Source organism: Ahaetulla prasina, chromosome 3 (genome assembly GCF_028640845.1).
Source record: "Ahaetulla prasina isolate Xishuangbanna chromosome 3, ASM2864084v1, whole genome shotgun sequence".
NCBI classification, from domain to species: Eukaryota; Metazoa; Chordata; class Lepidosauria; order Squamata; family Colubridae; genus Ahaetulla; species Ahaetulla prasina.
Genome location: NC_080541.1, coordinates 172,605,372 through 172,623,710, shown reverse-complemented (window position 1 = coordinate 172,623,710; position 18,339 = coordinate 172,605,372). Strand labels below are relative to the sequence as shown.

The following is an 18,339-nucleotide window of genomic DNA, read 5'->3' as shown; positions in this document are numbered from 1 at the left end:
TGACTGAATCGGGGTGCCGGCATCTTAAGGTTATTTGTAATTTAGCTCTATGGTCTACGGGAAAACATGCAGGGGCTATTGTTTTTTGATTTTCCTTCCATTGGTATAATTATTGATTTTGGATTTGGATAGAAAATATTTCTCTCCCTTTTAGCCACCACACAAAACTCTTCCAAGGCTATTTTCTTTCTTTTAGTTTTAGAAGAAAACAAAATAGGCATGAAATGAGGATGTTTTTGGAACTGTTCCCTAAGCTTCTGGCATATTCTAAAAAGCAATATCTTATCTATCTTTCTTGATGTTGACTGGTGTCGATATTGTTTTTCTCCCGTCTTGTAGTTGGAGACAAACAAATTAAAAATGGGAAAGGGGCAGGGGTGAAATCTACTTACCTTCCTTACCGGTTTGGAGGTGCGCACACGTGTCACATGTGTGCGCAGACCTTCTGCTCATGCGCAAAACCTTCTGCTCATGGGCAAAACCTTCTGCGCATGCGCAGAAGGTAAAAACACATTACTTTCTGATTAGAACCAGGAAGTAATGACACCTGGGTGGGTGGGCGGAGCTTTGCTCCGCCATCGTTACCGGATTGCCAAACCACCAGCCTTGATCACTACCGGATCGCGCGATCCAGTCCAAACTGGGAGCATTTCACCCCTGGAAAGGGGAAATTAGAGAAGAGGGACACCTTTATACTGTATTTGCCTTACCAACAGGAACCAGGCAGAAGCTGAATGTTTTTAAGTGACTTGAATGCATTTGAAAGCAGCTGCATGTGCAAAACATTCATGCCCATCATACTGACAACAGAGAATTCTTTTATAGAATTATCACTTTCAGAAGCAACTATACTTGGAAATGCATCAAATGACAGACCCTTTAACCTTGTTTTAAGAATACCTTATGTTGACCATCATTTTTGAAGCATGATGACAGTTCTCTGCCCACAGTCTCTTTGTGCATCTGTTACACATTTAAAGAACTCTTCTTTATGAGCTATTTTAAAGTTATTTAGGATTTTAAGAGAACACATGTTGTAGAGGTATGCCCGTGGGCAGGAATGCTGTGCTTACCACGGCAGAGAAAGAAAGATACTAGCACTTCAGCAGTAATACATATCAGGGATTGACCTTCAAGAACTTCTGATACTATTTAGAGCAGTATTTCTCAACCTTGACAACTTTAAGATGGGTGGACTTCAGCTCCCAGAATTCCCCAGGCAGCCATGTTGATTGGGGAATTCTGGGAGTAGAAGTCACCCATCTTAAAGTTAGAGGGTTGATAAGCACTGATTTAGATGTTCTGATGAGTTGGATAATCAATGCAAAGTTATCCAAAGTTAAGCAGCATATTTGTCCACTAATTTGACACAAAAATATGAATTTGGGTTTAAAGTTTTAGCGGGTAAAGGTTTGCTTGTTTACATCTCTATACAATCTCCAGTGGCAGGATTAGGGAATCTTCATGGTTGTGAGGATTTTTTTAAAAAAGAATCTGAGATTATTTAAATCTAAATTGAAATTAAAGAGTATTGAACCCAGGAAGGTATTTTGAATATCAGAGTATTATGGTGTTAAGGCTCCAGAAACCAAAAAATGGCAACCCATTCTTACATAAACCATTCTTTTTTTAATTTTAGAAGTATCATTTAGAGCAGGGCTGTCAAACTCCCGTCCCATGGTCCAGAGGTATCACATGCTGGCAATGCCCACGTCTGGTTTAGCCAAGGGGGAAAAAGTCCCGATATGTCATGTGATGCAGCCATGATGACGTGAGTTTGACTCCCCTGATTTAGAGCAATAAAGGAGATGAGTCATTTGTGGTTCCTATTGTCAAAGAGGAAATCAGAAATCCTGATGATCCATATCAGAGGTAGACAGCCATTCCAGCTGGGCTGCACTTTTATTATTAATGTTACTGTTAGAGGCTGAGAACTGTTACTGCTAATGTAAACTGTTACCTTCAAACACTCAGGAGTGAAATGTGTCCTTTTGTGGAGGATTGTTATTCAATTTATGCTAAATTTATCCCAAAGCTTAATGCTGCTCTAATTTCCTCCAGAATATAGTAAAAATCATGTTTCATGGTTTGTTGTCAAGCCACCAAAGTTTGTTGTCAAGCGGATAAATAATAGCAGAAGGTTGAAATCCCATATAGATCCCTTTAAGGTTAATCATGATATGGTACCAGCACTATGTATGCTCATTTTTGAAAGCAAACTTACTTATGGTTTCCAATCAATAAGGTTCTCACTTTTAGCACCCTCTGCCTTCAACCATGTCTTCCTGCTGCCATGGGTAATTGTCCTGGGGGTCTCCAGGGAATGAGGGCTGTTTTTGAGGTTGTATTGGCATGTGGAAGGAATAGACTATAATCAGCCATGCTGGTCGAATGCGGGTTGTCAGATGTGATCCCTATTATTTTGGGGTATCCATCACAGTCTGTTTGCCTTGGGAGATCCTTCTGGACACATATATAGCCCACAATTTAATTTACCTACCCAAGCCCCTTTGCCTCGTTAATGCTCCAATCATATAAGGATCTATCATCCACATAAAGAGATCTAAAATAAGATAGATCGACGACATCAGCAAACATTGTGGACCCAATTGACAAAAGAAAGCTCAGGGCCATAATTGGTTGGAAACATGGGGAAAAGGCCTTCGTCCTTTGTCCTTCGTGCAGTGGATAGACAATGGCTAAAATGGCGAGGACGATGATATACATACATACATACACACATAGACACACACATGCACACATATTGCAAACTTTCAAACAACGTTCTCTATAAAGCCAATATTGCCCTATCAGATGCCACACTCTCAAATCAAGTTTACCTGTAATTTCCCTGGAGTCACCCTTGGGCAGCCAAATAAATAAATAAATAAGTAAGTAAGTAAATGAATGAATGAATGAATGAATGAATGAATGAATGAATAAATAAATAAATAAATAAATAATCTGATGAGCAGCTCAAAAATAAGAATCCTTAATTAATTAAACAAATGGCATTATGCTGAAATATTGCCTCTGAGTCTGGATAATCAATAGATCCAATTATGTAAGAAGGCAATTCCGTAAATAGTAAGCAGGATCATCTCTTTAGCTTTGAGGTCTAAGGCAATGGATAAAAGGTTAAGTTGCATTTTGCCCTGCCCTTACAGAAATCCCAAGGTAAAACAGAGAAGGAACCATTATACCTTGATCCTACTGTCATTCTGCTCGATAACTGAACAGAGGCCAAGAAAGTTGGAACCAACAGATGAACATAATGAACATTTATTTATTTTGCATTAAGCCATTGCAGCTGGTATTTGTTTACTGACATGGATGTTAAAACAAAAGTTTCTTGAGTCTTGCAAAACTTCAAACTTTTGCAACGTGAGTCTTTCTTGAGCTGTCATGCAAGACTTCCCAAAACAGAGATCATTATAAGGTAATAATTATCCTGCTTTTGCCTTTTGCTGTTAATTTTGAAATAGCAATCCTCATAGAAAAATGCTGAATCTAATCAGTCCACTGTGAGTTGTTAAAGGCAACTAAAATGATACAGTGGCTTGTTGGGTTCAGTTTGGAACAGCTAAATAGATCGATCATCTTTCATAAATGAACCCAATTCTTACAATATTTGACCGTAGTCAATTCCTATGCTATCAGAGTTGCTTTATGTCACAGTAGCATTCTAAAAGTTTCTGACTTCTAGAAATATATTGATTCCTGATTTGTTTATCCCTGTTTTGTGCCACCAGCTTCATAAGCTCCAGAGAATTTTGATGGATGAAAAACAAATTCATGGAGGCAAGATCTATAGTAGCTGCCTCTAACCTAGTTTTTCCACATATATTAGAAATCAGTTCCCATAAACCCCAGTTGCATTTGGTTACGCTAGGTCAAGTTTAGAGGATTTGTTTTTACAAATTGAATATTGGGAAAGGATTTCTTGAACATATCCAATGTCCCTTAGATTTTTCAGGAAAAAGTGTTTAGAATAGAATAGAATAGAATAATAGAATATAATTTTTTATTGGCCAGGTGTGATTGGACACACAAGGAATTTGTCTTGGTGCATATGCTCTCAGTGTACATAAAAGAAAAGATATCTTCATCAAGAATCACAAGGTACAACACTTAATGATAGTCATAGGGTACAAATGTAGTGATAGTAGTTGTAACCTGTCTCTTAAAGAGGGATGGTCTCAGTGGTGAGATTCAGCCAGTTCGCACCACTTCGAGAGAACCGGTTGTTAACTTTCTGAGCAGTTTGGTGAACTGGTTGTTGGAAGAAATCATGAGGGCAGAGAACCGGTTGTTAAATTATTTGAATCCCACCACTGGATGGCCTGCGGGTGAATTTTTATAGTCAAGATGGCTGCCATAATGGTGACTGCCATATTAATTGTTCTTATTATACTCTGTTTAAAAGACCCCTTCTTTTACATAAACTTTTTGTATTGTTATTTTCAACTATTATAAGCAACCAATGATTTCTGGGACTGGGAAATAAATGAGTTAAGAATGCAAATGTTTTATTTATTGGTCATTCAAATTAATACATTTTGTTAGTGATACATCGTTTAGACTCATTTATTTTGACAACAAAATAGCTTCAAGTTCCCTCTTTTTCCATTCAGTGAAGGCCAGTTCTCGTCTCCAAAATACGCAAAAAAGGCAAAGCCTTATATTTACCGAACAATGAAACAATTAAATATGACTGCCTTTAGGTGAAGGGCTGACTAAAGCCATATTTACACAGAAATGTATTAATCCTGTGACTGCAGTTGATGTCCAATATCACTCTCTGAAAATTAATTATAGATTAATGCAATTTTCTTTCAAGTCAAAAGTAATTGATACTGAAAGGTTTATAAGGCTTGAGAAAATGAACACTTCCTGTTCAGGTTTCTGCAGTATAGCTATACTTAACAGCTGGATTAGTACCCCAGGCAGGCACATGGATACATAACACTGACTATTCTCAAAGGAGAATGTATGAAATCTGTAAGTTGTTTGAACCATTTTCTTTGATTTAGCTTTTAAAAGAGCCATGTCTTCTATTTTGTAACACTAACACACACAGAGAGAGAGTTTAGCATAAAGGGGATATATACTAAAAATACAAAACTTGTATTTTGTATTCACTTGTATTCACTACCTCAGGTTACTTACCTGTATGTTTTGGCTAAGTTAAAGGAGATAACAGCCAGAATGCTTCCTAGTCCTTTATGTGAAGAGGATCAACCTGTTTGTTTTTTTTAAGGCTAATGCCTCATTTGATGTGGTTGATGTGGATTTTCAGGTAGGTCTGCTGTAATGATTAAACACCAGACTAGAAACAGAGGGATTGTGATTTCTAGTCCTGCCTTAGGCACAAAGCCAGCTTGGACCAGTCATTCTTTCACAGCCCTAGGAAGGAGGTGATGGCAAATTACTGCAGGGCCTTGTCCAGAATCCCACAACTTGTCAAGAAAACTGCAGGGCCTTGTCCAGAATCCCACAAACAATTCTTATCCCCCACCTTTGGACATAAGATTATACTGACTACCTTTCAAGAAAGTTATAAAATTGGATCCAAATTGCCTGGTCCATTAATGGAAAGGAATCCAAGAACAAATATGTCATTGAGGAGGAGCTGGAAAGGTGGGTTAGGATAGCATACTGGGGACTTCATTCTTAGCTATAGGAGAGTGGATGGTATAAATCTTTTTATTTTATTTTATTTTTTATTTTTATTTCCCCTTTCTATGGAATCATAAATTTAATTTGGCAAAAATTCTGGAGAGCTTCAGCAGCTGCATTTAACACTTCTTCAGATGACATGGCTTCTAGACTCTAAGACTATGGACTGCAGAATTCATAGGTAGCCCACTCACTCATATATTCCCATCTTCCCATTTTGATATTTTAAAGAGAAGCAAATATAAAACTAGTGCTTTTCTGGAGACAGGGAGGGAGGGAGGGAGGGAGAGAAAGCGAGAGAGACAGATATGCTTCTTGTCTCTTTTTGGAACTGAATTGAAAGCTTTGCACAACCATAAACATATGTTTATGTTCTTTATCCAGTCAACTCTATATGTTGATTTCCAGACTTGGTGAGATGGACAGCATATAAATTTAATAAATAAAATTTGGCTTGAAAATCCTATTTGAGCCCAGCCATTTCTCCCTTAAAGAGAAATGCAATTCCAGAAGACTACAGTTGATATACGTGAACTGGACATTTAATCAGTTAAAATAATTGGTTAGGTTATTCTTCTAGTTTACTGTTGCAAAGAGTCAGTTTTAGGATAATTACAAAGCTTCCTAACAAATTAACCTCAGTGAAACATTGGAACAATTTAAATTGTTATGAAATAATATTTACAACTAACAGGGTTATTTGAAGCCCTTAGCCGTTATTCCAAAACGACAAAAATCCAGCCCAAAAAGTTGTTGGAAAGGACTTTCAGTTCCACAAAGCACACAAAAACATAATTTAAAACACAGCAGAAAACAAAAAACTTGATTTTGACCTGTATCACTGGGATGATCATTTGGGCGCCTGTCTGCTTTTTCCTTTCTGGACTGAGTAGATTCTTCCCCCTTTTGTTTGAGATGCTTATCTTTAAATCATCTGAGCAGTGGGAAAAACTTCCTCTGCAACTGATTTTCTTCCATACCTGTTTATCTTTCCGGCCGCCTTGAAAGAGGCGGTGGTGAGGCCCCTCCTCAAGAAGCCTTCCCTGGACCCGGCTGTTTTAGGTAATTATCGTCCGGTCTCCAACCTTCGCTTCGCGGCGAAGGTTGTAGAGAGTATGGTGGCATATCAGTTTCCCCTGCACCTGGAGGAAACTGTCTATCTAGACCCGTTCCAGTCCGGTTTCCGGCCCGGTTACAGCACTGAGACGGCTTTGGTCGCGTTGGTGGATGATCTCTGGAGGGCCAGGGATAGGGGTTGTTCCTCTGCCCTGGTCCTATTAGACCTCTCAGCGGCTTTTGATACCATCGACCATGGTATCCTGCTGCGCCGGTTGGGGGGATTGGGAGTGGGAGGCACCGTTTATCGGTGGTTCTCCTCCTATCTCTCCGACCGGTCGCAGACGGTGTTGACGGGGGGGCAGAGGTCGGCCCCGCGGCGCCTCACTTGTGGGGTGCCGCAGGGGTCGATCCTCTCGCCCCTTCTGTTCAACATCTATATGAAGCCGCTGGGTGAGATCATCAGTGGTTTCGGTGTGAGGTACCAGCTGTACGCTGATGACACTCAGCTGTACTTTTCCACACCGGGCCACCCCAATGAAGCTATCGAAGTGCTGTCCCGGTGTCTGGAAGCCGTACGGGTCTGGATGGGGAGAAACAGGCTCAAGCTCAATCCCTCCAAGACAGAGTGGCTGTGGATGCCGGCATCCCGGTACAGTCAGCTGAGTCCACGGCTGACTGTCGGGAGCGAGTCATTGGCCCCGATGGAGAGGGTGCGCAATTTGGGCGTTCTCCTGGATGAACGGCTGTCTTTTGATGAACACCTGACGGCCGTCTCCAGGAGAGCTTTCCACCAGGTTCGCCTGGTGCGCCAGTTGCGCCCCTTTCTAGACCGGGATGCCCTATGCACGGTCACTCACGCCCTTGTGACGTCTCGTCTGGATTACTGCAATGCTCTCTACATGGGGCTCCCCTTGAGGGGCATCCGGAGGCTACAGTTAGTCCAGAATGCAGCTGCGCTGAGGAAAGGATCTCATCTTTCATATCTTATGATGTAACAGCAACATAAGAAGCAAACATTACAAAAGGCCATTCCTGGTTTAAAACAGATTAACCACTGATAGTACTGGACTGTTTTATTACATAACATACTACCTGGAACATGATATATTAACAGCATCTCTTCTGAACTGAACTCAGCTCCTGATGACTTTATGGGCACAACTAAGTTTTGATCTTGGCAACAGTAAGAAATTGTCTTCGGCAGACATGTTTTCCTAATCTAGCCAATAAATCTGGGATTCCCTGATAGTTTTCCATCAATGTCCTAACCAGGTGAAGCAGAGTTTAGCATTTCAAGATCCACCAAAGTCAGCTTGGTGCTGCCATCTAGCTGGGTGATAAAACATAACAGACCAGATATTATACTGATTCCTTAAAGTTATCCCATGTAATTTCTTTGAATGAGCACATACATCATCAATTTTTTTATTATTATTCAGTCCATAGGAGTAAATGGAGTTCATTGACAGAATATATCAATATACTGCTTGGAAGAGCCATATGACTAGAATTTTTTCAGAGGAAGAACTACATGTAATGCAGTCAGAATGAAAAAACAGAACCAAGAATTCTAGCTCCATCATACTTTTTCAAAAGTGTGGAAGGACAAAGAGAATAATGAACACTTGTTGCCTCTTATTTCTGCCAAAATTTGTCCCTCCACAGATCTGCTAGTAATAAAAAAATTAAGCCTATCTTTAGCAGGACTTAAAGCACAATCCTTTTACATCTCTACTTATGAGGAGGAAATAAATCAGATGCTTTACTCTTTCTAGATCATGACCTAAGTTATAAATTTGTACAAAAACTATGAGAAAATCAAAGTGAAGACAGAGGACAAGTTTCTTAAAGGTTAGGAGACAAATATTTTGTTTTTAATATTAAAGTTCTAAGCAGTTGGAGGTAGAAAAAGTACCAGAAAAAGTACACAAATATCTTCCCATGAGATGTGTTGGAAAAAAAACTTGTTTAATATTGGTTTCATGCATCAAGACTCACGTTTATAGCAGTATTTTTGGACCCAGCCCCACTGAGCTCGCAACCTCTTGAGAAAATAGTTTCCAGAACTGCCCAGGCCAATGACTAAAATTGTAGCTCCTCAAAGCTCTTGAGACTGGAACAAAATCACTTTGTAGATGGTGAATGAGGATTGATATTGCAAGGTTCAATGGCAGCAGGCCTTGTAAACGATAATTGATTCATTTTTGGAAACAACTCCTTTCCCAGAAGGCCGTGAGAAAGGGACTACATGAGGAAACCAGGAGCCACCCATTCTGTAACCTTTACAGCATGTGTTCATGTTCAGAGACAGGTCCCTTGTTCCACAGGGATACCTATAAATTATGCACAGGAGTCTGTGTAGACGTGTATGGAGACATATGGAGACCTTGTGTTCCCAAATCATTCTTTCCCTTCCCCCTTATAATTTACGGTGATTCCCTTGTTGCTGTCTTGTCTGGCTATTAATTTACCAGAGGGAGTATTCTCTTGATTTATTTGTTATGAAACCTGAATAGAAGCTTATTAGAAGCTATTTGGATTTTTAAAAAAGTGATGTTCATTTGAAAGAGTGAAGTAAGGTTAAAGAGCTTAACACACTGCCAGCTACAAACATATTCTCCCCAGTTCAAGAGGAGGTATAGCAAATCAACTCGACAACTGCATTAAAGGTCAAAAGAGGTAGGTGATTGATGGTGGCATATAGTCTTTCCAGAATATCAAGAGTAAGACATTCTAAAGTACAGTTCCTTTGCATGTTTACTAAAATGTTGCTCTGCATTCAATGGACAGCAGTCCTACATATGTGTTCTTAGGTTTGCTGCTTAACAGCAGTATTACACATTTGGGAGTATTGTGGATTTTACCACTTAAAAGGAACCATTTTGGGAGAATATGAATGTTGGAGCAAACAAGAGAGTCTTGTGGCCTTAATAAAATTATAGTGGAGCTTTTAGTTCTTGACTCTACAAAACCACTTTTTATAATTTCACCCTTGGCTTTCATTTATGATTCTATATTTTATTATATTTTCCCTATTTATTTATTTATTTATTTATTTATCTGCGCTGGCCTGGGTTAGTTTTTAAATTTATGGGTTTTTAAATGGGTTTTAGTTTTAAATTTTAATTGTGGCCAATTTTAATAAGTTTTTTAAGTGTATTTTAAATTGTATTTATATATTGTCTATTTTACTTGGCTGTGAACCGCCCTGAGTCCTTCGGGAGAAGGGCGGTATACAAATTTAATAAATAATAATAATAATAATAATAATCAGGCCACAGTAGCTCCTCCCATTTCACATGTAATTTAACTAGAGCTGTAAGAAGAAAGTAGGTCTACTATCAGTGGGGTTAAGAGATTTTATATTCTGGATTTAGTAGCTTTGTTTTGGAGACAGGAGAAAATGCTCTTTGGATCATAAAGCATATTACTTAATTTGTTTCAAAATTCAATAAAGCCAGCCCACTCTGCTGGAGGTTGTCCTTCTGAGTCTGACACTAGAGTTTTGCCACAGAAGACTGCCTTAATGGCACCAGTAGAGATGGATACTCAAAGACTTTTAACACTCTTCTTTCTAAAGTTATTAGAAGAATTATGAAGCTTTGCCTGCAGCTCTGAAGCTGAGGAAAGGATCTCATCTTTCATATCTTATGATGTAACAGCAACATAAGAAGCAAACATTACAAAAGGCCATTCCTGGTTCAAAACAGATTAACCACTGATAGTACTGGACTGTTTTATTACATAACATACTACCTGGAACATGATATATTAACAGCATCTCTTCTGAACTGAACTCAGCTCCTGATGACTTTATGGGCACAACTAAGTTTTGATCTTGGCAACAGTAAGAAATTGTCTTCGGCAGACATGTTTTCCTAATCTAGCCAATAAATCTGGGATTCCCTGATAGTTTTCCATCCATGTCCTAACCAGGTGAAGCAGAGTTTAGCATTTCAAGATCCACCAAAGTCAGCTTGGTGCTGCCATCTAGCTGGGTGATAAAACGTAACAGACCAGATATTATACTGATTCCTTAAAGTTATCCCATGTAATTTCTTTGAATGAGCACATACATCATCAATTTTTTTATTATTATTCAGTCCATAGGAGTAAATGGAGTTCATTGACAGAATATATCAATATACTTCTTGGAAGAGCCATATGACTAGAATTTTTTCAGAGGAAGAACTACATGTAATGCAGTCAGTATGAAAAAGAACCAAGAATTCTAGCTCCATCATACTTTTTCAAAAGTGTGGAAGGACAAAGAGAATAATGAACACTTGTTGCCTCTTATTTCTGCCAAAATTTGTCCCTCCACAGATCTGCTAGTAATAAAAAAATTAAGCCTATCTTTAGCAGGACTTAAAGCACAATCCTTTTACATCTCTACTTATGAGGAGGAAATAAATCAGATGCTTTACTCTTTCTAGATCATGACCTAAGTTATAAATTTGTACAAAAACTATGAGAAAATCAAAGTGAAGACAGAGGACAAGTTTCTTAAAAGTTAAGAGTCAAATATTTTGTTTTTAATATTAAAGTTCTAAGCAGTTGGAGGTAGAAAAAGTACCAGAAAAAGTACACAAATATCTTCCCATGAGATGTGTTGGAAAAAAAAACTTGTTTAATATTGGTTTCATGTATCAAGACTCACGTTTATAGCAGTATTTTTGGACCCAGCCCCACTGAGCTCGCAACCTCTTGAGAAAATAGTTTCCAGAACTGCCCAGGCCAATGACTAAAATTGTAGCTCCTCAAAGCTCTTGAGACTGGAACAAAATCACTTTGTAGATGGTGAATGAGGATTGATATTGCAAGGTTCAATGGCAGCAGGCCTTGTAAACGATAATTGATTCATTTTTGGAAACAACTCCTTTCCCAGAAGGCCGTGAGAAAGGGACTACATGAGGAAACCAGGAGCCACCCATTCTGTAACCTTTACAGCATGTGTTCATGTTCAGAGACAGGTCCCTTGTTCCACAGGGATACCTATAAATTATGCACAGGAGTCTGTGTAGACGTGTATGGAGACATATGGAGACCTTGTGTTCCCAAATCATTCTTTCCCTTCCCCCTTATAATTTACGGTGATTCCCTTGTTGCTGTCTTGTCTGGCTATTAATTTACCAGAGGGAGTATTCTCTTGATTTATTTGTTATGAAACCTGAATAGAAGCTTATTAGAAGCTATTTGGATTTTTAAAAAAGTGATGTTCATTTGAAAGAGTGAAGTAAGGTTAAAGAGCTTAACACACTGCCAGCTACAAACATATTCTCCCCAGTTCAAGAGGAGGTATAGCAAATCAACTCGACAACTGCATTAAAGGTCAAAAGAGGTAGGTGATTGATGGTGGCATATAGTCTTTCCAGAATATCAAGAGTAAGACATTCTAAAGTACAGTTCCTTTGCATGTTTACTAAAATGTTGCTCTGCATTCAATGGACAGCAGTCCTACATATGTGTTCTTAGGTTTGCTGCTTAACAGCAGTATTACACATTTGGGAGTATTGTGGATTTTACCACTTAAAAGGAACCATTTTGGGAGAATATGAATGTTGGAGCAAACAAGAGAGTCTTGTGGCCTTAATAAAATTATAGTGGAGCTTTTAGTTCTTCGGCTCTACAAAACCACTTTTTTATAATTTCACCCTTGGCTTTCATTTATGATTCTATATTTTATTATATTTTCCCTATTTATTTTAAGTTGTTCTGAATATACTTTGTGTCGGGAGGAAGGAAGGTATGATTTAGTCTGTCATCTGAAATGCATTTAGGTTTACAGCTTAGGCCGACAACATTAATGATGCTATTTGGTGGTCTCCATTTCATAAAACTGTACAAGAGGGGTGGTCCTCAAATGTTGGTTGTCTCCAGTCACGACTTCTCTAGCTAGCACGAAAAATCTTTCAAGTTTTAGTGCAACTTCTGAAGGGCCACAGAGTTCCAACTTTCCTAAGTTAGGAATTAACAATAGGATATTTTCTAGAACTCCCAAGATGTGTTCCTGCAAATCCCAAATTCCCATGGCATTTGGGCAATTTTGTGTGGAAATGCCAAAATTCTGCTTGATACCTCAAGAAAAATTTCAGTAATGGAGGGTATGTATAACATACAATGGTACCCAGGACTAGAAAAAAACTCCTGCTGTAGTGCACCCCTAATCATAGACAATTACTGGGACACATCCTATTAGAGGACACAAATACAGACAGTACACTCTGCAGTACAGCATGGGAAACCACCATATATTGGTTTGAAGAAAGGTAATACTTTTGTCCATGAAGTCACCAGGAGACAAATGATGATGACAATGAAAACGATGAAAGAGGGAGGAATACAATCTGATTAAATGCATTTTAAACAATCATTAACTTTAATTGTTTCTTTTGTTCGTGAAAGCAAGAACCGTACTTTGTTTTTAGAGGACATATTTCAGAAAAGGCATTCTTCCTACATGAGGCAATGAAATGCCATTTTAAAGAAACATTTGCAATCTGTGACATCTTATTAACGTTCTTTATACTTTGTAATTCCCTTTGTACTTTCTAATTCCTTCTCAATTAAGCTCAATCAAAATGTCCAGCATGTCACTTTTTCTCAAATTGATAGGTTAATGGGAAGCATTTCCACCCCAAAGTGAGGACCCCATAGGGGACTTTTCTACCTTTGAGATTTGTGGGCTCCAACAGCCCTCAGCTGCCCTTCCTGAAAGTTCAAAATTATTTGCTTAAAGTGTCTTTATAGTACCAATCTGGGCACGTGTAATCCAAACCAATTTGCACTGTGTTAAAGGAAACTTAAAAATGTGATTTTAAGTGTTTAACAGATTGATGTTGCAGATCTAATTTGCAGAAAGGCCACTTTGTATTTAGTCAGCACACCAGTTCAGTATGCTTTTACTATAGCTTCTCGCTTTCTAACACTTTCCTAACCTGATTTTGCCGATGTATTTATTTGTTAAATTTATTTGCTGCCTATCTCGCTGTGGGACTACTCTAGGCGATTTATAACAATAAACGCATAGTAATGAAAAGAAGTGGAAATGTAACAGTAGTAAAGTAATGGGAAAATTGTAATCAATAAATAGTAATACATAGCAAAAAAGTAATATAAACAAATGCTGGGCTTCTAAATCTTTGGTCTTGAGAAATAAACTTAGCAATGTTCTTGTTACTCAGAGAAAAAAGGATTGGATTTGCAAATGTCACTACTAACAAATATAAATTGTAGGTAATGGTCTGTTAAACTCCGGACAATTCCTACTGTAGTTAGAGCATGATTGTATTTTGTAGGTATGACTTATACAAACAAATACTTAGGGAAAGGTTAGAAAGGGAAACCAGGAAAGTCAGAAGCTACAAAGGGAGAAGTTAACTCCCTCAGCATCCCTGTGCTGTGGTCCTCCAAGCTGTTGCTTACCTCAGGAGAAAAGTTAGCTTGCACAATATACCCATAAACCAGGGATGGTATTCACTTACCTTTGCTACCAGTTTGCAAATGTGAGCATGCGCACATGCTCGCAATTCCTCCACGCATGTGCAGAGCCTTCTGTGCATGCACAGAGGGTCAAAAACAGGATGTGACGATGTCCGGGCGGGTGGGAAGAGCCTCCTGCTGCCGGCGCTACCCGATCACATGATCCGGATAGAACCGGCTGAAATTCACCATTGCCATAAACATACCAGTACTTTTTAAGTTGTATTATGGGCCTATTAATGTTGTGTCTTGCCCGCTCTCACTGCAGCCGGGGTCTTCTTATCTGCTTCCGAACACTGAGGAATGTCCTAGTATGCCTCCCGGCCCCAGCCCTGGCTCCATGCCCAGGCAAACAGAGCAACTAGACCCCTCCCCCTCCCCCACAGCATGTGAGCCTGAGGGAGGTTTATTACTAACAGCTGCCGACTGGAGTGACCCTCGCTTCAGAAGAATTGATAGGCGGCGGCGTCAGAAGGAAGGGAGGGGCAGGCCTGGATAAGTGCTGAGTCATGGAGCCACACCCCATGGCCTATATAAAGGATCTGCTTTCTGGCAGTCTCTGAGTCAGGCAAAGTCGAACATATCTTGCTGAAGTCACTTTCTGGTCTCCTGCCTGCCTTGAGGACTTTGCTAGGACTTTGGTAGAGCTGCAGAGGCACGCCTGATTCGGATTTCCCTGACCCGGCCATCAGCGGAGGAGTGGGACACGACAATTAAGCACATATATAGCTTTCTCAAGGTGATCCTCTCCAAAGCCAGTAGTCCAGAACATTTTAAGATAGGGGTATCCAACTCCCTGTCCATGGATTGGCACTCGTCCGTGGCCCACCTGGAACTGGGCTGTGCAAGTGAGCACGGGATCCAGATAGCATGCAAAACCATGTCCGCCCTCCTAGTTCATGGGAAAAAAACGCTCTCTATGAAACTGGTTCCTGGCACCCAAAAGGTTGGGAGGCTTCTGCTTTAGGAGGTTAGATTGAGAGACCCAGCCTGAAATGGCTGCTATCTACACTAGCTGTTAAAAGAAAAGCAACAAATGTATGATTTGCCATAACATTATACACCCAGCTCACTAGTACGTATAGGATACATTTATTTGATGTGAATGCAGAAAGTCTGCATTTCAATGGCAGTCATAAAGATTAGTGGTTTCAGGTTGGATAATTAACTTCAGCTTTTATTTTCCAAATAATTCCATATCCTTTTAGTCTTTGCTTAACTGCATGAAATAAATAGGCAACTTATAAAAAACCAAGTAAAGAAAAATGAACTTAATAAAAACAATATATGGTAAGAAAGATTAGAGATATTCAACATAAATGAATAGAGGATATGCATGAGGCTTTTTTTAAAGGAACAGCAATAGTGGATAGAAGCAAACTTGCAATATATATATATATATACAGAATGGAAGCCAAGCAATTAGTCATTGCCGACATAAATTTCCCTTTCTTGGGGACGTTTAAACTCTTCATATCCCGTGGATGAACTCTACAGCACCTGCAGTCTATTTCTTTTCAGTAAAGAGATGATAACTATTGTAGATGGCTTTCCAACAAAAATACAATGTTGACAGAATAATGTGTGGAAGAAAAGGGGCTACTTTGTGACTGCTACAAATTGCAGGCGTTGAATTCCCATGGCAGAATGCCCCACACTACCAGTTATATGTTTGTCAAAACTCCCCAAATGGCTTAAAGTGAATATCGCTCCCTCCCAACACGATGAAAATAAACCAGGAGACATACATGCACAGGATTGTATTTTTCATCCTTCCTCCCACAAGTCATTAGATGTACCCTGGACTAGAATTTAGGAATGTGCCAGATACAGTATTTTCCAGTAGGAAAACATTAGCGATTCAAGGGGTGCCCAGGGGATTATAATCTAGCAGCAGGGAATCATTAAGGTAGAGGATTTAAGGACTGGTTCACCAAGGAGCCTGACAGAGTGGTAGATCAAATGCTCCTCCCTATGGAAAGTTTGTATAATCCAAAGTACGAAATCTTGGTTTTTTCTCATAAAACACATTGGAGAACTTTAACCAACTTCCCTTTCTTCACTATTCCTTGGATGACTATGAACAGGGTCAGAGGATGAACTTTATATGGCACTATGAAATGGAATAGTTGGGTTTGAATTAATAAATATATGAGTTCAACAAGCACGGAAATGTTCTCTGCAAATAAGTACCCTATGGAGATTCTCAGTCATCCAGGTCATGGTTGTCCCAAAGGTGCTTTTTCAAGAGGCAACTGCACTTTCTTACTTTTCTTTGAAGATATTTCGCTTCTCATCCAAGAAACTTCTTCTTCTATTGTGGAAGGAAATGGGTAATTTCGCATGCCCCTTCCTTGGTCTCTTGCTCTCACCAAGGTACCCTCCATCCCATAAAATAATCTCTTCTATTCATTTTGGTCAGTGCCAGATTCCTGCAATGGTACTTGTTGAGGATGGGATTTGTTAGGGTATTTGGTCATGAAATTAAGGCACAAATTGCAGTGCTTGCATGTCCATTACTGTCTCCCATGAGACTCTGACTCTGGGTAGCCTTTCCAATGTATTAAGTATTCAGCCTGCTTCCTTCTGCACCTAGAGTTTTGCACTTTTTGCACCTTATATTGTTCCTCTTTCTTTACTAGTGTGTGTATGGGGGAGGGAGGAGATGTTGCTGGGAAACACTGAGGCAGGGAAGGACCGTTTCACTAGCAAAGACTGATGGAAAACAGGGTGAACCTTCATTGATGCTGGCAATTGCAACTAGAATATTATTGGATTTATTGGCTTAATCATTGGAAAAGGATCAATAAATGTTGAGCCTAGTTTCTTGGAAATTGTCAAAAAAGTAGAAAGCCACACCAAATCCCCTTCTGTAATTTTATTTCACTTTTGTCTGTATCCTCTGTTTTGCACACAGCCTTTGCTAATTTTAGTTGTTCCTTTAAGAGGCTTTGGGCCCCTTGCCACTTGTAGGAAATCTGTGGCATGAGGAACTGGTACTTTTTGCCTGGCTGGTGGTAAGATCCATGGGTAATATCCAAAAGTTTCCTGGAATAGGGACCTACCGACAGAGAAGTATGCTGCACTGTTGTAGGCAAATTCAGCAAGAGATGAGATCAGTCCAATTGTCTTCATTTCAAATATTATGGCAACAGTTGGTTATCCTTCTCAGATTCTCTGTTAGTTTCTGGATGATGCAAGGAAGAATGAATTTTAATGAGTGTAAGGAATCCTTCCAAAATTCGGAAGTGATGATCTGAGATCACATCTAAAGAAAAATATATATCCAAAAATAGCTGAGCTCTTTCCTAAGACATTGGGAATCCTTTCCAAGGAATAAAATGAGCCACTTTGGTAAATAAATCAACTACTACCAGGGGTGAAATGCTCCCGGTTCTGACCGGATCTTGCGATCCGGTAGTGATTGTGGCCAGTGGTTCGGCAATCCAGTAACGATGGCCGAGTGAAGCTCCGCCCACCCACCCGGGTGTCATTACTTCATGGTTTTAACCAGGAAGTAATATGTTTTTTACCTTCTGCGCATGCGCAGAACTGTGTGTGCATATGATGCACGCACGCTTGCTTTGCTTGTGCTCATGCGCACGGTGTGTGCACTTCCAAATCGGTAAGGAAGGTAAGTAGATTTCACCCCTGACTACTACCAGTATACTTGTATATCCGCACAATCAGGAAAGATTGGTGATAAAATCTATAAACCAGTGTCCCAGGATTGTGGTAGAATCTGTAGCAGCTACAATAACCCAGTTGGGTAAATGCCATGGACATCCATGAAATTTTGTGCAGTGCCTGATTTAACAGAGTACATCAATCAACACATCTCTGCTCCAAACTCTTGGAGTCCTCTTGGACAAACTATATAATATAATATAATAATATTATTATATTATAGGGCCGCGGTGTGGCTCAGGCTGTAAGAAGCCTGTTATTAAACACAGCTGCCTGCAATTACTGCAGGCTCGAGTCCCACCAAGGCCCAAGGTTGACTCAGCCTTCCATCCTTTATAAGGTAGGTAAAATGAGGACCCAGATTGTTGGGGGGGGCAATAAGTTGACTTTGTATATAAAAAATATACAAATAGGATGAGACTATTGCCTTAT

General features: G+C 39.5%; 1 long non-coding RNA gene across 3 annotated transcripts in view; it reads right to left on the bottom strand.

The window, feature by feature from the left end:
• Positions 1–18,339, bottom strand: part of LOC131194813 (uncharacterized) — a 62,614-nt gene that overhangs the window by 17,270 nt on the left and 27,005 nt on the right. For 2 of the 3 annotated variants that reach the window (XR_009154317.1, XR_009154315.1), the window contains one exon: positions 17,286–17,407. The exons of the other annotated variant lie outside the window; for it this stretch is intronic. This is a non-coding gene — a long non-coding RNA (uncharacterized LOC131194813). The remainder of the gene's footprint in view (positions 1–17,285; positions 17,408–18,339) is intronic. 3 annotated transcript variants of the gene reach the window in all.